The 21047-nt window shown below is 38.3% G+C and overlaps 2 non-coding genes and 1 pseudogene across 2 annotated transcripts; all 3 read left to right on the forward strand.

Moving 5' to 3' along the window:
• Nucleotides 1-2948: 2948 nt before the first annotated feature.
• LOC128646323 (small nucleolar RNA U3) lies at nt 2949-3163 on the forward strand. Its single transcript, XR_008400272.1, has one exon. It is a non-coding gene; the product is annotated as a small nucleolar RNA U3 (small nucleolar RNA).
• Nucleotides 3164-3970: 807 nt separating this feature from the next.
• On the forward strand, nt 3971-4175 carry LOC128646325 (uncharacterized; annotated as a pseudogene).
• Nucleotides 4176-14807: 10632 nt separating this feature from the next.
• On the forward strand, nt 14808-15022 carry LOC128646321 (small nucleolar RNA U3). The gene has a single exon (XR_008400271.1). It is a non-coding gene; the product is annotated as a small nucleolar RNA U3 (small nucleolar RNA).
• The last annotated feature ends 6025 nt before the right edge of the window (nt 15023-21047 follow it).

The following is a 21047-nucleotide window of genomic DNA, read 5'->3' on the forward strand; positions in this document are numbered from 1 at the left end:
AGGAGCCCTCTTACGTGAGGGGACCCCAGTCTAGGTTCTACTGCTTGACTCCTCAGCCCGCCCCTGCACACATGTAGAGATATGTAATGTTTGAATGAGCAAATATGACACCAAATATAAATTGTGACTCTACAATCATCAAAGTTATTAAAAAGTTTTATGGGCCAAATAATGTATGATATAATTTTTTAAGAATCATTCTTGTAATCCAAATAATCATGTAGGAATAACTGGATATTGTAGTCCACAAATGGCATGCTCTGACTTGTTAGAGCATGTCATCTAAGCACTACTACAGTCCCCCTCCTGCAACAATATACTTTAAATCCATGCAAAGAGATTTAAAACATTGTTAAAGTCCTGCTCAGAAGCCACAGAGAACTGCTGGTCCCAAACAGACACGGCCAGTGAACTAATCAGCAGTGGCAGTCACACAACACTGCGAAACACAGGACCAAACTAATTCATTTTAAATGATTACACATACTATGGGGCCGGTTTTTAATGTGCAGACGGACGGGATCCGCTGTAGCGATCATGTCCGGCGCACATCGATAAATGCCGACAACATACACTGTCGGCATTTATCATTGCACAAGCATTTCACTAGAAATGCTTGTGCAATGCCGCCCCCTGCAGGTTCACAGCCAATCAGCCGCTAGCAGGGGGTGTCAATCAACCCGATCATATGCGATCGGACTGATTGCTGCCCGTCGCCTAAGAGGTGGTGGACGAGTTAAGAGACCGCTGCTTCTTAACTCCTGTTTCCGGCGAGCCTGAAGGGTCGCGCAGAAACAGATGTATTTGGCTGCATTCGGCCGTTAATAAATCGACCCCTTTGTAGATTGCGGTTATATTGTAATGTTCATGGTATTGATGTATTATAATCTATACATTGTATTTCATGGATTGTAACAATTTGTGAGTAAGCAGTTACATATTACAATTTCATATCTTTGGGAAAATAAATAAATGTACAATTAGTATCAATAGTGGACGCAATCATAATATTGGTCAAGTGTATTATTCAGTGTAAGAAAAGAACGTGACTCAGATGATACAAGATTATTTGCTTTTTAAATCTACCAGCACATAGTGAAGAAGGCTTCTACAGAGCACCAATGCTGTGACTTATCTGGAGATAAAAGATGAAGCTACAATCAAGTAGTTAAAATAAGTCTATAATTGTATCTCTCTGAGCTTTACACTATTTCTTACATCTGCAAAAATGGATAAGACATAGCAGAGTGCATGGAAATCAGAAAAGACAGATAACATTTGCCATTAACATTAAGGTCTGTTCCTATTAAGTCCTGCCAGGTCCATTAGCATCAGTAGAAGTGTCAGACAATGTAAGTGAGGAAAATGCTAAAGCTTATGAGTGGAAGGTCAAGTCTTGACTCTGAAGACAGCAGCTGGAGACTGCAAGACAGGGGACTCTTGTACAAGTTCTATATTTCCTGAATATAAGACATTTAATATGTACTGGTATTTTGTAATCTTACTCAACCTCCCAGGACGATTTTCCTAATACAATATTAATAAAGATTTAACGTGTGGCATTTAAAAGATCACCATTCTTTCAGTGGAAGTTTGCTATTCATGTCTTCTGATAATCTGGGTTTTTATACTGGGGATAAATGCATTTGATTTCAAGTAAAATTAGGTTTAAGGACAGGGTTAAAGGGATATTGAACACATTTTTTTTTCTTTTGTGATTCAGATAGAGCATGCAATTTTAGGCAACTTTCTAATTTACTCATATTATCAATTTTTCTTCCTTCTCTTGGTATTTTTATTTGAAAAAACAAGAATGTAAGCTTCGGAGCTGGCCCATTTTGGGTTCTGGACCTTGGGTAGCACATGCTGATTGGTGGCTACATTTGATTGGCTGTGGCACAGGCAGGAGGCAGCATTGCACAGTCAACGAATTGAGCACTTTTAACTGTGGGCAGCGATCTTACAAGGGTGGGTGGATCATGACTAAGCGGCAACACAAAGCATTGGAAGAGTTATTGCAATATTCAGGTGCATTTTTTAAAATATATTTCTATGCATAATAATTATACCTCAGCAGCTCTAATAGATGGGAAGGGGACACTGTGCATTTTTTATGTATTTACTGTAGTCTTCCTATAGATTAACATTCCAGATTCTGAACTATATTAGAACAGCTTGCTGCAATTAGTTTACAATGGTTAAAATTCACCCACACTTCCTTATCTGGAAGAGGCCAACTGGATTTTAATGACTATCAACCTGTTAAGTAAATTGCCATTGACTTCAGTAGTAAACAAACTGCAAATTAGAGAGAGGTGAGGCAAAGTTAGGTTTATGAAGGCTGTCGTGTCTTTCAGTTGTCAGAACTAGAAACTCCACAATGTTCAAACATATTACTGTTAATAGGGGTAAAATATCTAATGAAGTAAACTGCAAAGTTTTTTTTATTTACTATGTTTAATAACAATCTCAAGTAGTTTACCATTAACCATAAACAGGTTCCTTTCATATTAACATTTTAGTAAAGAAAATATACTATATTGTACAGATACTACAATAAGTGCCTAAATAAATGTATATTTCAAGGAAAATGTTATCGCTTTATGTTTTTTGCAAAACGAGAGCTATTACTACTATTAATTACATTCACTTTAGCACTAGAGCCACCTATTGATGATATGTGGGAATGCTACTCGTAAACGAATTTAAACGCTTGCGTGATTGGTTTACTACTCTTCTTTTATGCAGATTAGATGGATAGTTGAATTCATGCGCTTCCAGTTTTCTAGTGAGATAATTACACTTTGTATTATAATTACTCCACGATTGCTCAATGTGTGTTAATTTTGTGTTAAAGTTAATGTTTTTTTTATGTAATATTCGTTCTCGCTCTAATGCATAAAGGGTGTTCATAATCTTTGGTGTATCATTTTTGCGGCTTGTAGGTTAAGACTATACTTTCAGGGATCATTTCTATAGTTTTTGACTGGAGAAATGTGCTCTAAAGTGTCTGAACTCGCTAACCACGAGGAAGAGGTTAAGTGTTTACTCCTGAGCGTGAAGCGAGCTTGCAGTGCTGTGTAATACAGTGGCTGCTTGCTATTGATGATCGTTCTTGTCTTCATAACGAAGACATTGATGGAGGAAACATAAGCTGAGTGGTTAGATTTTAATAATGTTAATAACAGGTATTTGTGAATATAAATGTGGTAGTATATCTTTTGTATACCCGATATCTATCGATTTATGTTATTATGAAATGATTAACGTCTGGAATGGTTTCTGAAATCCTTAATATTTAAAACGCTACTTATACATTGTTTTGTTACATGACAATTGTTAATTCTAAAGTAACAAGTAAACACAAAGGTGATATGTTAAGGTATCACAGCACAATGTGAAACGTAATTTTCTGTTGCATAATTAACTAAAGTGCCAAAGAAAGTAGGTGCAGATCATCAGGAGATCATCTGGACAGCCATGTGCTATGACAATGTGCTCCTTATCTATGTATTAATATTGTACATAGGTACAAGTTAAGTAAAACTAGAGCGCATATTTTAAGTATCGTTCTTATTCCTGCTGTATCTGACTCTTTCAGTTATGGTCTGTGAAATTCCAGGGGATACTGTGGATGAGGCATTTGCAGTTCCAAATTTATTAAACTATATTTATTTTTAGCGCTGTTTAGCTCAATCACGGTGCATTATGCATTTCCTAAAGCAGTGGGAAGAAAATTCATTGGGTAAGGGGGCGTGACAAATGCAAATGAAGCGAAAGATGGTCGCAAATGAAAAATATGTGTGCCCAGGCTTAATATATATCAAAGACTGAAACATAAAATAAATATTTTACAGTAACAATGCTCATTTTACAATACTATATTGTTGCTAACAAGGTAGTTAAAATAATGAATTCGATCGCTTTATGCGAAACCCAAACTCCGTGTTGTGTGTACATTTTTATTTCTGAATTCTTATTTTCAAAGCTCAGCTGTTTTCAGAGATTTTTTTTATATTATGTATCTGGATAATTGTGCGCTAGCTAACTATGAGCTACAGTGTTCACTTGAGTGCGAAGCGAGCTTGTATATCTGTGATACACAGTAACTAATAGCTATTGGTGACCGTTCTTGTCTTCATTATGAAGATGTGGAAGGAGAAAACGCAAGCTGAGTGTATAATTTGAAACAGGTTTATAGAAGATGATATTAATATAGAAGTGAGACTAATTCAACTGTGTCAGATTAAACTTTATTACTTGATCACTTGTATGTGTATTCTTTGTGTTTGTACAGCACTAGTGATATAGACTACTGAAAGCAATGCCACAGTACCCAATGCTGTATATTGACATAATACTCAGGTAAACTATCATTGTCTAACTTACCAAATCAGGATAGATACGATAAAGTGTGTGTGCAATGCTGTCATATACAGTCGTTGCAAGTATTTGAAGATCATTCCTTTGTTCTCAACTGAAATTTGGAGAAGGAAAATACGAGCTGAGGTGTTAGTTCGTAGGTTAATATGGGTGAAAAGTTGCAGTTTATTTAAGCACGTTTAGGTAATGAGTTAATATTTAAATATATATTAGATATTGACTATGCAGAAACGTCTGTGCAGACATTTCACAAAATATTTAGATTTTTTTTGGAGTAACAGTACTGTAGTACGGTCTGAACATGTTCATAAGCAAAGGAAGAAGAAATAGTAAAAAAAAAATAGGTGTTCTTTGTAACTGAAAATGCAATACTACGGATCGCCAATAGAGGTCACTAGCTCCACAATGCATATAACTAACAATTCAACTTCAAGTATAGATTTGTAAAACGGCGATTTTACATTTATTTGTTTAATCTCTTTATTACATAATTGAATTTGTATCTTTTTTTTTTGCAATTTAATTTTATTATAATATTAACAAAATGTGAGACCAGTTGTAACTTTTTTTTACTTCAATCATGTTATAGTTTGATACCATTTAGTAATTTAACATCACAAGGATGGATATTAAAATGTGCTAATTTATATATTTACTAGTTCTAAAGTCCGTTCACACGGGACATCTTTTGCAGTACAGCGGTCCCACCCCACTCTCTTTTCCGCTCTCTCGCTCCACCTCTCTTTTGCTTTCTCCCTCCCCTCTCTCTTTTGCTCTCTTTCTCCCCCCCTCTCTTTTGCTCTCTCTCTCCTCCCTCTCTATTGCTCTCTCTCCCCCCCCTCTCTTTTGCTCTATCTCCCCTCTCTTTTGCTCTTTCCCCTCTCTTTTGTGCCCTCTCTCCCCCCTCTCTTTTGCTCTCTCTCCAACTCTCTTTTGCGCTCTCTCACTCCCCCTCTCTTTTGCGCTCTCTCTCTCCCACTCTTTTGCTCTCTCTCCCCCTCTCTTTTGCGCTCTCTCCCCTCTCTTTTGCTCTCTCTCTCCCCCTCTCTTCTGCACTCTCTCTCTCCCCCTCTCTTTTGCGCTCTCTCTCTTCCCCCTCTCTTTAGCACTCTCTCTCTCCCCCCTCTCTTTTGCTCACTCTCTCTTCCCTCTCTTTTGCTTTCTCTTTCCCCCTCTCTTTTGCTCTCTCTCCCCCCTCTCTTTTGCTCTGTCCCTCCCCCCTCTCTTTTGCGCTCTCTCTCTCCCCTCTCTTTTGTTTTCTCCCCCCCCCTCTCTTTTGTGCTCTCCCTCCCCCCTCTCTTTTGCCCCCTCTCTTTTGCACTCTCTCTCTCCCCTCTCTTTCTCTCTCTCTCTCCCCTCCGTTTTGCTCTCTCTCTCTCCCCACTCCCTTTTGCTTTCTCTCCCCCCTCTCTTTTGCTCTCTCTCTCCCTCTCTTTTGCTATCTCTCTCTCCCTTCTCTCTTTTGCTCTCTCTCTCCCCCTCTCTTTTGCTCTCTCTCCCCCTCTCTTTTGCTGTCTCTCTCTCCCCTCTCTTTTGCTCTCTCCCTCCCCCTTCTCTTTTGCTCTCTCTCCCTCTCTTTTGCTATCTCTTCTCTCTTTTGCTCTCTCTCTCCCCCTCTCTTTTGCTCTTTCTCTCTCCCCCTCTCTTTTGCTGTCTCTCTCTCCCCTCTCTTTTGCTCTCTCTCTCTCCCCCTTCTCTTTTTCTCTCTCCCCTCTCTTTTGCTGTCTCTTTCTACCCTCTCTTTTGCTCTCTCTCTCCCCCTCTCTTTTGCTGTCTCTCTCCCCCCTCTCTTTTGCTCTATCCCACTTCTCTTTTGCGCTCTCTCTCTCTCCCCTCTCTTTTGCTCCCTCTCTCTCTCTCCCCTCCATTTTGCTCTCTCTCTCTCTCTGCCCCTCTCTTTTGCTCTCTCCCCCCTCTATTTTGCTCTCTCCCTCCCCCCTCTTTTTTGCTCTCTCTCCCCCCTCTCTTTTGCTCTTCCTCTCTCCCCCTCTCTTTTGCTCTCTCTCTCTTCCCCCTCTCTCTCCCACCTCTCTTTTGCGCTCTCTCTCTCCCCCACTTTTGCTCTCTCTCTCCCCCTCTTTTGCTCTCTTTCTCCCCCCTCTCTTTGGCTCTCTCCCCCTCTCTTTTTCTGTCTCTCCCCCCCTCTTTTGCTGTCTCTCTCCCCTTCTCTTTTGCTTTCTCCCCCTCTCTTTTGCTCTCTCTCCCTCTCTTTTGCTATCTCTCTTTCCCCCATCTCTTTTGCTCTCTCTCTCCCCCCTCTCTTTTGCTCTTTCTCTCTCCCCCTCTCTTTTGCTCTCTCTCTCCCCCCTCTCTTTTGCTCTCTCTCCCCCCTCTCTTTTGATGTCTCTCTTCCCCCTCTCTTTTGCTCTCTCTCCTCCCTCTCTTTTGATGTTTCTCTCCCCCCTCTCTTTTGCTCTATCCCCCCTTCTCTTTTGCTCTCTCTCTCCCCCCTCCCTTTTGCTCTCTCTCTCTATTCCCCTCTCTTTTGCTCTCTCCCCCTCTCTTTTGCTCTCTCTCTCCCCTTTCTCTTTTGCTGTCTCTCTCCCTCCTCTCTTTTGCTATTTCTCTCTCCCCCTCTCTTTTGCTCTCTCTCTCTCCCCCTCTCTCTCTCTCTCTCTCTCTCTCCCACCTCTCTTTTGCTCTCTCTCTCTCCCCCTCTCTTTTACGCTCTCTCTCTCCCTTTCTCTTTTGTACTCTCTCCCCCCTCTCTTTTGCACTCTCTCTCCTCCCTCTCTTTAGCGCTCTCTCTCTCCCCCTCTCGTTTGCTCTTTCTCTCCCCTCTCTTTTGCTCTCTCTCTCCCCTCTCTTTTGCTCTCTCTCCCCCCTCTCTTTTGCTCTCTATCCCCACCACTCTTTTGCTCCTCTCTCTCCCCCCTCTCTTTTGCTCTCTTTCCCCCTCTTTTTTGCTCTCTCTCTCCCCTCTCCTTTGTGCTCTCCCCCCCCCTCTCTTTTGCACTCTCTCTCTTCCCCCCTCTCTTTTGCCCCCTCTCTCTCGCCCCCTCTCTTTTGCTCTCTCTCCCCTCCCTTTTGCTCTCTCTCTCTCCCCCTCTCTTTTGCTCTCTCTCTCCCTCTCTTTTGCTATCTCTCTCCCTCTCTTTTGCTATCTCTCTCCCCCCTCTCTTTTGCTCTTTCTCCCCACCATTTCACCGCCAAATGTGATCAAATAAAAAAAAAAAGTTCACTTTTTCACAAACTATAGGTTTCTCACTGAAATTATTTACAAACAGCTTGTGTAATCATGGCACAAATGGTTATAAAAGCTTCTCTGGGACCCCTTTGTTCAGATATAGTAGACATATACGGTTTTGTCATTGCTTTTTGGTAATTAGAAGGCCTCCAATTGCAGTTGTACGCCCCACTTTTATTATTCCCAGCAGTTAAGGGGTTAATTAAGTAGATTGTAAGGTTAATTTTAGCTTTAGTGGTAGATTTATCAAAAGCTAGGCGCACTCTTTATGTGCTTCACCTGTAACTGCGCCCCTGCTCGCCTCCGGAGAAGCGCACATGTGCGCCAGAATTTATTAAAAAAAATAGACATAACTTTGCGCAGGCAAACTGAGGCGTAATAATGATAAATTTCGCCTGTTGAAAAAAGCATTTACTCCCTATTTATCACTGTACATCCCTATAAATATTTACGCCAGAGAAACAGGGTGAGTAGCACTCTTAATAGGTCAATAAAAGATACAGGTGCATCCTAGAAAAGTGAATATCTAACAACGTAAATAAGAGAGTAGAAACCTAAAATACAGGTAACTAAAAGTCTAGGCAAAAGAGAGCACAGCTGTATATAATGAGTAAAAGACTAGGGCGAATTCTTGAAATACAAATAAATTTAATAAAGTTACATTAAATAAGTGCATACATCCAAACATACAATCACATACATACAGGGATATAGAAGATGCATAAAAATGTCAGATGGGCCGTGCAAGGGACTGGTGCACCAGTATACAAAAATAGGCAAATGTTCGTCACTTTGCATGTATAGGTGATATATAATTGTAATCCGCAGTATAGTGCATGTCCTTAAAGATGCACAGACCAAGTGGATACAGTCTTACCCCTTCGTGTCTAAATGTACATAGTAGCGTGAGGTCATCAGGAGTCAAGGGGAGCTTACCCTCGCCGCGTCTTTTTCACAGGCATGTGTAAAGTGCAAATAGATAACAGTTCATTGGAGTACCTGTCTTTTTCACGCGGTTGCTCTACCCTGAATTGTAGCTCCTGAGACACAGAAATATCCAGATGAGACAAGGGGTAGACCACAGTCAGGCAGAGGGTCCTCTGACAAAGTGCTGCAAACCGACGAGTCTTAAAGCTCGTTTCACTCCTTTCAATACAGCAGCATGGAGCTTCTTCCGGGTTTGCAGCACTTTGTCATCTGGATATTTCTGTGTCTCAGGAGCTACAATTCAGGGTAGAGCAACCGCGTGAAAAAGACAGGTACTCCAATGAACTGTTATCTATTTGCACTTTACACATGCCTGTGAAAAAGACGCGGCGAGGGTAAGCTCCCCTTGACTCCTGATGACCTCACGCTACTATGTACATTTAGACACGAAGGGGTAAGACTGTATCCACTTGGTCTGTGCATCTTTAAGGACATGCACTATACTGCGGATTACAATTATATATCACCTATACATGCAAAGTGACGAACATTTGTCTATTTTTGTATACTGGTGCACCAGTCCCCTGCACGGCCCATCTGACATTTTTATGCATCTTCTATATCCCTGTATGTATGTGATTGTATGTTTGGATGTATGCACTTATTTAATGTAACTTTATTAAATTTATTTGTATTTCAAGAATTCGCCCTAGTCTTTTACTCATTATATACAGCTGTGCTCTCTTTTGCCTAGACTTTTAGTTACCTGTATTTTAGGTTTCTACTCTCTTATTTACGTTGTTAAATATTTACGCCACCATGTTTTCATTATTAAAAAAGCATTTTTAGGTAAGCTTATATTTATATTATATAATGTTTCTGTGCTGTTTTTGCCATATGTTGATAATTTAAGATCGCAAACATAAATATATCGAGATATATATATATATATATATAACTGTTGGTACCCATAAGCGCCTGTAGAAGCGCAAATTTCTGGCAATAACAGTCTCTTCTTGGCGCTGAGCCTTTGAAAAATTAGTTAAAAGAAGAAAGTACTGCATCACAAGATGTAAAAGCATGTATTATAATGGTGTTTGCCTCCATCTGTATGGCGAAATATACAACACGCAATTGAAGCCGAAATTTCAGTTCCCTATCGACGCAAAGCAATGATAAATAAGAAACTGGGTGTATTTGTAGGTTGGGCTGTTAAATTACGCCTATTACTAATGTATATTGTTGCACTCGGGAGTGCGCCCGTGCGCCTAGGCAAATGCAAGAGGAGTGCGAAGAAGTTTTTTTCAGATTTACTCAATTACAGGCACAGAGTGCTTTGATGAATATAACGATCAGTTTGTATGCGCTATTTTGGAAGGAATAAAAGGAGACTGGCTTTGATAAATCTACCCCTAAGTGTAGAGATCAGCCTCCCACCTGACACTTCTTACCCCATGATCCCTCCCTGATCCCTCTCAAACAGCTCTCTTCCCTCCCGCACCCCCCAATGGTTACCCCCATCTTAAGTACTGGCAGACAAGTCTGCCAGTACGCAGTATTATACTTTTTTTTTTTTTTTTTTTAATTATAATTATGTTCTTCAGTGTAGGATTATCCCCTTATCTTCCCACCTCCATGATCCCTCCCAAAAAGCTCTCTAACACCCTCCCCCCCCTCTAACTAATTCAAAGAAGTCTAGCTGCAGACTGGAGCTCCACTCTAGACAGGAAATATGACCCCCACTCAAAGTTTTTTTTTTTTTTTTTATCAACTTTAATTTAACAAACAACCTATAGACAATCATTTTGATTGTCTATAGGTTGTTTGTTACATTATAAAGTTGATAAAAAAAAAAAACTTTGAGTGGGGGTCATATTTCCTCTCACAGTGGTTTATGCTGATTCTTATTCCGTCAGCTTCTTATTCTGCAACTGATTGTAATTATCAAAATAAAGATTTATTAAGAAAATATCTAGCATTATTTTTATTTTAAATAAAATAATACACTTTCCAAAAACCTAAACAAACTTACATTTTATAAAAAAAAAATCATCTTATATTGCAATAAACAGATGGCAAACATGGCATAATTTTGATTGTTTTGAATAAGTAACTGATAGTATAAAAGGGTTAAAATATTTTACGCCACTCATTTATGTGTGGATATATACAAGGCGTGAGCCTCTTCATGGGACAGACATGTTATCGGCCTTGTGCAACGCTCTTTATGGCAAACAAATTGGTGCCAACCTTGCCACTTTATATATTTTACGTTTTCTAAATAAGTCATTGGTATTTAAAAAAGGATACAATCCATTGAGACACTTATTTATGTGTGTATTTATATACAAGGCGTGAACTCATCATGGGATAGACATGTTATCAGCCTGTCCCAACGCTCTTTATGGCAAACAAATTGGTGCCAACCTTGTCACTTCATATATTATACCTTTTCTGAATAATTAATTGGTATTTTAAAAGGGTTAAAATTATTTGGGTCACTCATTTCTGTGTAGATATATACAGGGCTTTAACCCCATTTATAGAATAGACATATTTTCACCCTGACCCAATGCTTTTTAAGGCAAATTAATTGGTATTTTGAAAGGGTTAAATCCTTTGGGTCACTAATTATTGTGTGGGTACATACACAGCATGAAGCCCTCCATAGGATAAGCATGTTTTTAGCCTGGCCCAATGCTTTTTATAGCAAACAAACTTGTGCCAAACTTGCCATCTCATATATTTTACCTTTTCTGAATAAGTAACTGGTAATTTGAAAGGGTTAAAATCCTTTGGGCCACTCGTTTATGTGTGGAATATACAAGGCATGAATCCTTCATAGGACAGACATGTTGTCAGCCTGGCCCAAAGCTCTTTATGGCAAACAAATTGGTGACAACCTTGCCACTTCATATATTTTACCTTTTCTGAATAAGTGATATTTTAAAAGGGTTAAAATCATGTAGGCCACTCATTTTTGTGTGGATATACACAGGACATGAGCCCCTTTATAGCACAGACATGTTCTCAGCCAGGCCCAACATTTTTTTATGACAAACAAACTGGTGCCGACCTTGTCAAATCCCATATTTTACCTTTTCTAAATAAGTTACTGCTATTTTGAAAGGGTTTCTTTGCCATATAAATCTTTGGGACAGTCTGAAAACACTTGGATTGTATAAAGGGGCTCACACCCTATAGAACCACACAGAAATCAGTGGCCCAAAGTATTTTTACCTTTTCAAAATACTAGTTACTTATTCAGAAAAGGTAAAATGTATGAGATGGCCATGTTGGCACAAATTTGTTTGCTACAAAAAGCTTTGGGCCAGGCTAAAACATGTTTATCCTATGAAGGGACTCACTCCTTGTATATATCCACACAGTAATGAGGGCCCAAAGGATTTTAACCCTTTTAAAATATCTGATTCCTTATTTAGAAAAAGGTCAACTATATGAGGTGGCAAGGTTGTCATCCGTTTGTTTGCTTTGGGCCAGGGTGAGAACATGTTTATTCTATGAAGAGGTTCATGCCCAGTATATATCCACAAAGAAGCGAGTGGTCCAAAGGATTTTAACCCTTTTAAAATACTAGTTACTTATTCAGAAATTTTAAAATATATGAGATGGCAACATTGGCACCAGTTTGTTTGCTACAAAAAAGCGTTGGGCCAGGCCAAGAACATATTTATCCTATGAAGGGGCTCACTCCCTGTATATATCTACACAGTAAAGAGTGGCCCAAAGGATTTTAAGCCATTTGAAATACCAGTTATTTATTTAGAAAAGGTCAAATATATGAAGTGGCGAGGTTGACAATATTTTTTTGCCATAGAAACCATTGGGCCATGCTGAAAACATGTTTATCCTATGAAGGACTTCACGCCGTGTATGTATCCACGCAGAAATTAATGACCCAAAGGATTTTAACCCTTTAAAATACCAGTTACTTATTCAGAAAAGGTAAAATATATGAAGTGTATATCAATGAGATAGGTATAGAACTGCCTTATTCATCAAATTATGGTTCCATCTATAACCCAAACACTCATATTCCTTAGGGGAGTGCCCTAGTGTTTGGTTTACAGTGTAATCCCAACGAAAAAGAAAAAAGAAAACCACTCTTTGACACACACTTAAACACATAGGTAGATCCACAGAAAGGGAGTTAAAAAAACAACAACAAAGTTTACTGTCAAATATTAAAATACAAATATTGGAGCATCTGGATTATACACACTACAATTGTCTATTTCAAAATAAGACAATAATCGTTGAGGCTTTAAGTTTGCAAAATTAAGCGGATTTCAACACTGTCAGAGGCTCATTGTAAGATGTCCACTGAGATAGGAAAAGATCCCTAATAAACTACTGACTATGATTTGGTGCTACCCACAAAGGTGGGTGAAGGGTGGGGCTTATCAGACTATCTCTTGGTAGGCAGCGGCTTACAATTATTGTGAAAAAGGTACGGCTTGCAGTGACTAAGGAATGACCAGAATTACCTGTATATCAATCACAGAGAGCACGCAAATAAAGTATAACCATATCCAGATTACTCACAGAAAGGCGAACGCCTAACGCACATTTCTCCTGGGCTTTCTTAGAGTCTCAATGATTTGACAGTAAAAGTTAAGTTTTAATTGTTTTGGCTCCCTTTCTGAGGATCTACCTATGTGTTTAAATGTGTGCCAAATAGTGGTTTTCTTTTTTGGGGAGATTACAAAATATATGAAGTGACAAGGTTGTCACCAATTTGCCATAAAGAGTGTTGGGCCAGGCTATTAATATGTCTGTTGTATGATGGGGTTCATCATGCCCTGTATATATCCACATATAAATGAGTAGCCCACAGGATTTTAACCCATTGAAAATATAAATTACTCAAAATTATACCATGTTTGCTATCGGTTTATAGCAATATACCGGTAAGATGTTTTTTTTTATAAAATGTAAGTTTGTTTAGGTTTTTGAAAAGTGTATTATTTTATTTATAATAAAAATAATGCTATTTTGTTTATAAATCTTTATTTTGCAAATTGCAATCAGTTGCAGAATAAGAAGCTGACTTAATAAGAAGACAACTTCAGTACATTTTGCAGCTTTCTGGTACTTAAAGTGAAGGTCAATTTTCATCAATGAGTGCCCGGTTTTTAAAAATACTTTTAAAATCAGGGGCACTTTCATTGATGAAAATTAACATTGCACTGGATTTTAAGAAATACTTACCTTTTACTTCTGCAAAGCCGGATCGACGATCTCCCTCCTTCTTCTTCCTGCTGTAGACAACAGCAATGACGAAACTGGCTTCCTCCAATCACAGCCAGGCATCACGAGCTGGACGCTCTGGGGTGCAAGCCATAATTGGAGGAAGCCGGTTTTTGTCATTTCTGACGTCACTACAGAGGAACTGAGGCTGAGATCGGCGATCCGGTTTTGCAGGAGACAAAGGTAAGTATTTCTTAAAATCCAGTGCAATGTTAATTTTCATCAATGAAAGTGCCCCTGTTTTAAAAAGTATTTTTAAAAACCGGGCACTCATTGATGAAAATTGACCTTCACTTTAAATGTTCATTCACAGTGGTTACCTTATACAGTATATGAAAATTATCATAAACCACTGTGAATGAACATTAAGAACAATAAAGCTGCAAAATGTTTAGTTTTCAGAATGATTGTCTATGGGTTGTTTGTTACATTAAAGTTGATTTAAAAAAAAAAGCAACCAACAAAGCTTTGAGTGGAGCCACCATCTTAGGTACTGGCAGCTGTCTGCCAGTACCCATTTTCCCCAAATTTGACAACTTAATTTAATAAAATAAAAAACACATTTTTTTCTGTAGTTTAGCTGCCCCCCCACCTCATTTACCCTCCCCCCATCGATTTCCCACTTTCTTATACCACCTCCTCAGCATGACCCCCCTCTGCCTCCTCCTCCCCTCTCCCTCCTCCTCCTTCCCTCTCCCTGCCGCTCTGATGGGTTTTTTTTTCTATTACTATTAATTACATTCATTTTAGCACTAGAGCCACCTATTGGTGATATGTGGGAATGTTCAGCGAACGAATTTAAACGCTTGCGTGATTGGTTACTACTCTTCTTTTATGCAGATTAGGTGGATAGTTGAATTCTAACGCTTTCAGCTTTTGTAATGATATAATTACACATTCTATTATAATAACTCCACGATTGCTCAGTGTGTTAATTTTGTGTTATAGTAAAATGTTTTTAAGATAATAATTGTTTGTCACTTTAATGCATATAAGGAGTTTGTAATCTTTGGTGTATCATTTTTGCAGTTGTTAAATTAAGACTATACTTTCAGGGATCATTTCTATAGTTTTTGACTGGAGAAATGTGCTCTAAAGTGTCTGAACTCGCTAACCACGAGGAAGAGGTTAAGTGTTTACTCCTGAGCGTGAAGCGAGCTTGTAGTGCTGTGTAATACAGTGGCTGCTTGCTATTGATGATCGTTCTTGTCTTCATAACGAAGACATTGATGGAGGAAACACAAGCTGAGTGGTTAGATTTTTTAGTAATGTTAATAACAGATAATTTATAGAGCATTTACAACTCAAAGGAATTTTATCTGTCTATAGTATACCGTTTAAGACACTATTGTTAGAGCGATTGCTACAATTGAAATAGATTATTAATTTGTTGTCTTTCTTACCAGGTATATATCAATGTAGGATTTGACTATATTAATACCTGATGATTAACATATGCAATGTTATTTTAAAGCCTCAATATTTAAAACGCTACTTCTACATTGTTTTTGTTACGTGACAATGGTTAATTCTTAAGAAACAACTAAACTCGTTTATCATGAGGAAGAGCTTTAGAGTTTTCTTCTGAGTGCAGTGTGTTTACATTTTTGTACTATATAGAATGAACATTTGGTGAACGTTCTGTGTTCTTTAATGAATGGAGGAAGGATTCATAAGCTGAGTGAATTGTCTGTGTAAAAAAAAAAAAAAATCAGATGTGTGATCTTTTGCTTTAATATCTGAGCTTGGTCATATTATAATCTCCCGCGGTTAGGAAGTGACTATGATTTTTGTTAACAATACGTTTTCTATAATTGCAGTAACTAAGCATAACAGCCTGTACATTCTGTTCACAAAGAAAAATGTAAAGTAATAATTTACTAAAATAAGTTTTCGTTGGAACGTTCAACTGAAATGTAATATCACGGATTACCAATAGAGGTCATTAGCTCCAAAATGCACACTACTCAATTTTATCAATTCTGATTAAAGCTTGTATGTATTACGGTATTCTTAATTAGGGATATGAATGTAACATAATTTAAGTATGCAGCAACATTGTTTTTAATGTAATATATTATAAATGACAGAAGTATATGTTTTAACTTATATTGTGGAAAATGTGTCCTCATTACAAATTTGCCAGTCACATGGCTTAGACCAAATTGTAGCGCACTCAGATAAATTACAATTTGTAAAATGGAAATATTAAATTTTTATGCTAAGAAATAGTTACAACTTTTACTATAAACGTTTTAATACATCAGCACTTTGCTATAGTTGGTTTTTATTTTTTTCCAATGACCAAACTTCTCCACCACCACTTGCTTTACTTATCACCTCTGCTGAGGCCAGTTAGTAGGGACAGATATATATCAGGATTAAGATAGTAAAGTCCAATTCTCAGGACTGAAAACCCCATCTTGAGAGTAATTACTTACGGCTAGATTACGAGTCTTGCGTTAGCCTTAAAAAGCAGTGTTGAGAGGTCCCAACGCTGCTTTTTAACGCCCGCTGGTATTACGAGTCAGGCAGGTACAGGTGTACCGCTCACTTTTCTTCCGCGACTCGAGCTTACCGCAAATCCCCTTACGTCAATTGTGTATCCTATCTTTTTAATGGGATTTTCATAACGCTGGTATTACGAGTCTTGGAAGAAGTGAGCGGTACACCCTCTCCTGTCAAGACTAATACTGCATTTAAAAGTCAGTAGTTAAGAATTTTATGGGCTAACACCGTAACATAAAACTCTTAACTAAAGTGCTACAAAGTACACTAACACCCATAAACTACATATTTACCCCTAAACCGAGCCCCCCCCCCCCCGGCACATCTCAAACTCTTTAATAAATTATTTAACGCCTAATCTGCCGACCGGACATCGCCGCCACTTTATTGAATATATTAACTCCTAAACCACCGCACTCCCACCTCGCAAACACTAGTTACATTTTATTAACCCCTAATCTGCTGTCCCTAACATCGCCGACACCTATCTACATTTATTAACCCATTATCTGCCGCCCCCAACGTCACCGCTAATATATTAAATTTATTAACCCCTAAACCTAAGTCTAACCCTAAGTCTAACCCCCCCTAATTTAAATATAATTTACTTAAAACGAAATAAAATTACTACAATTAAATAAATGATTCCTATTTAAAACTAAATACTTACCTATAAAATAAACCCTAAGCTAGCTACAATATAACTAATAGTACCATTGTAGCTATCTTAGGGTTTATTTTTATTTTACAGGCAACTTTGTATTTATTTTAACTAGGTACAATAGTTATTAAATAGTTATTAACTATTTAATAACTACCTAGCTAAAATAAATACAAAAGTACCTGTAAAATAAAACCTAAGTTACAATTACACCTAACACTACCACTATAATTAAATTAATTACCTAAACTACCTACAATTAAATACAATTAAATTAAATAGACTAAAGTACGAAAAACAACAAACACTAAATTACAGAAAATACAAAAATAATTACAAAAGTTTTAAACTAATTACACCTACTCTAATCCCCCTAATAAAATAAAAAGCCCCCTAAAATAAAAAAAATTCCCTACCCTATACTAAATTACAAATAGCCCTTCAAAGTGCCTTTTGCGGGGCATTGCCCCAAAGTAATCAGCTCTTTTACCTGTAAAGAAAAATACAATACCCCCCCAACATTAAAACTCACCACCCACACACCCAATCCTACTCTAAAACCCACCCAATCCCCCCTTAATAAAACCTAACACTACCACCTTGAAGATCTCCCTACCTTGAGCCGTCTTCACCCAGCCGGGCACAAGTGGACCTCCAGAGGGGCAGAAGTCTTTATCTGATCCGGCCAGAAGAGGACATCCAGACCGGCAGAAGTCTTCATCCAGGCAGCATCTTCTATCTTCTTCCATCCGGAGCGGAGTGGGTCCATCTTGAAGACATCCGACGCGGAGCATCCTCTTCCATCCGACGGCGAATGAAGAATGAAGTTCCTTTAAGTGACGTCATCCAAGATGGCATCCCTTCAATTCCGATTGGCTGATAGAATCCTATCAGCCAATTGGAATTAAGGTAGGAAAAATCCTATTGGCTGATGCAATCAGCCAATAGGATTGAAGTTAAATCCTATTGGCTGTTCCAATCAGCCAATATAATGCAAGCTATAATTCTATTGGCTGATTGCATCAGCGAATAGGATTTTTCCTACCTTAATTCCGATTGGCTTATAAGATTCTATCAGCCAATCGGAATTGAAGGGACGCCATCTTGGATGCCGTCACTTAAAGGAACCTTCTTTCTTCAGTCGCCGTCGGATGGAAGAGGATGCTATGTAGTAGGTGAATGGCGGCAGGCTGGTTCACTAGCTGTGATATTGTTACTATACAAAGAGAACTTTTATATGTACCGTAATAAAGGTTACGTTTTATACTTTCACCTCTGGCACATTTGAAGGCTGGTTTATTTCATATTGCTTGGTGAGATTTTGTATTTCCAGATATATCAGATATATGGAAGCCAACAGGTCCAAGACGATTTGCTACATATCAATTAAAACATAACTTTTATTGAAAACGCAATAAAACAAGGAAATTAAAATACTGGGATGTGCAGTTAAAATAAACAGCTATAAGAGGTTGTAGTATAACAGTGGTAATTGTGTATCTGCATAAGAGATTCTATAATCAAACATAGTGTGTCTATAAACGTATCAGTGTGATTGGTGTAAACATAGATATTATATAGCAGTAATTGTGTTGGGTGATTAACCCAGCACGGTAACAATGTTACCTCTTGTAAGCACAATATTTAAATTACTAGATGCTTAAAGAAATAGGCCCAAAGGTTACATAAGTACCAGTACACATGTTAAATTTCAAATAAACACCTTCTAGGGATGTCAGATTTTGTAGAGTATCGATACTTGTTTGGAATTAGTATCAAATTTGACGTTCATGAAAGTTTGCAATTAGTGGCATAACATTGTTATAGACTGTTTAAAGATGCATAGTAGAAATAAAATATTCTTATAAGCCGTATACTGTATATAGAGAGATATTAATATATAGTATTGCTATTATAGCTAAAATACTGTCCTCTAATTGTATTAGGCTTTTATTTTCTTTAACAGTGTCGCTAAGTTGCTTTATAGCAGGTGATTAAGAAATTAGTTATTTTCTGGTATCATCTGTAATAAAGTGATTATTAATCATCTCACATGCTCAGTTTGTTTCTTGATACATTAAACATAAACAAAATGCTGTGCTGGAAAAAGGGGGTAAAATCTTTTTAATCCCCAAACCTAATTAAGCACTTATATACTTGCACAGTGTGATCGCTTATATTGTTTTGCAATTGAATCAAACACTATAAAATGTGGTGTTTAGTTGCATAAATGCACATAAGCTGTGGCATCCCTGGGTATAAAGCTACAAATAATATCCTAACATTACATGCCCCATAAATGTGGAGCTATCATAAGTTAAGGGGCGCTTACATCCCATAAGATACACAATCTGAGTTGCATAGTAAAATTATCGTTTAAACAAAATTAACCCCTATCTTAAGCGAGCCCTAACAAACACAGGAGCTCCCAGACTCCTCACCAAATCCCTGACATGTTTCGCCGTTAGCACGACTTTATCAATGGGTAGTGGGGCAAAATGTTGCTCCTTTTATAACAGAGTGGTTTTTGACAAGGATAGCCAAGATGTCCACTGTTAGAGTGAACAAGAGGGGCAATAACGGGCACCATTGGTGTGTGCCATTTCTAATGGGTAATTTATGGGAGAGAGTTCCATAAGCTTGTACTTTAGCTGATGGGTCTGTATATTGAGCTTAGAATCAGTTAATAAATCTGTTAGAAAAGCCAAATTTCGACAGGGTGGCCCAGTCCACGCACCCCGCTCCTACTCAATGCTGCTCGTCCTCCTCTGACTGAGTCTCACCCTTAGTCACTAAAATACTGGAAGTGCTGGTATGGGTGGTGCTTATATAGTCTATGGGGGTGCTCCTAAAAAATGTTCATGGGGATTTTCTTTTTTAATGGTGGTGGTTAGGCACACATTATTGCAGATTGCAGGCATTAAAAAATACCCATAAAAAAATTACTTCCACTCCAAAGGCTTGTGCACTAGGCTAGCTTAGAGGGAATGGTCATATTTAGTAGCATGGACCTAGAGCTGCAGCTCCATCAAGCCCTACGTTAATCTCTGGGTGTGAGTCCACCGCCAGGCTGTCAGTCTACCAGCCAGCCAATTCAGAGTCTACCACGATGTTCCAGTTCCACTTATAAATACCACCCCTATATAGAGCTGCTTGTATGCGCTACACTTGCCTATTCTAGCAGTCCAATTAACCTCACCCTGAAAATTACATATGTACACAACTGGTATTAAACTGTCCTACTCTGGTGGTGGAGGCCTGAGTGGGCTCCTCAGACACACCGGGCCCCTGATGCCAGTGATGTCTGTCACCCCTGATGGCAGCCCTGATTCTGAAATGCAAACCTTTTCCAGTCCCAAGCAGTTTGCATACAGAGGTTGCACCTGTATTTATAACTAATAAATCAATTTGTTTACCTGAAGGAACAATTAATAATTACATTTGTTTTAGAGTACCTACTAAAATTACAGCTGTTTCACTCCCAATTCAAATAGAAACAGTTCAAAGGATAGGTATAGAAAAGCAGAACTCAAGAGGAAGAATCATTTCTTGACCACTTATAATAAAAATTTTGAATTACCAAAATAAGATGAGATTTTTAAGAGCTGCATGTCAGACAAAAGAAGTAATGTTCAACAACAAAAAAATTGTACTTATTTGAAAATTTCTCAGCAGAGACATCAAATAAACAGCAATAATTAGCACAATCTGTACTAAGTAGATTAACGAAGGTAGGTGGGTTGAATTAATGTATCCAACGAAAATGTTGATACAAACAAAAGATTGCGTTTTTATTTAAATTACTGATTTAACAATTTTTGGAAATTGCAAGGAAAGGTTAATATATATAGATTTAACAAAAAAAGGGAAAAATTAGGATTTTTTTCTCAATCTCTAATATGCTCTAATCTCCCCCACCACAAGGCTTACCGCTAGATTTAGAGTTCTGCGGCCAAAGGGGTGCGTTAGCTACGCGTGCTTTTTTCCCCCGCACCTTTTAAATACCGCTGGTATTTAGAGTTCACAGAAGGGCTGCGTTAGGCTCCAAAAAGGGAGCGTATAGCATAATTTACCGCCACTGCAACTCTAAATACCAGCGGTGCTTACGGA

Source organism: Bombina bombina, chromosome 1 (genome assembly GCF_027579735.1).
Source record: "Bombina bombina isolate aBomBom1 chromosome 1, aBomBom1.pri, whole genome shotgun sequence".
In the NCBI taxonomy this organism is placed as follows: Eukaryota; Metazoa; Chordata; class Amphibia; order Anura; family Bombinatoridae; genus Bombina; species Bombina bombina.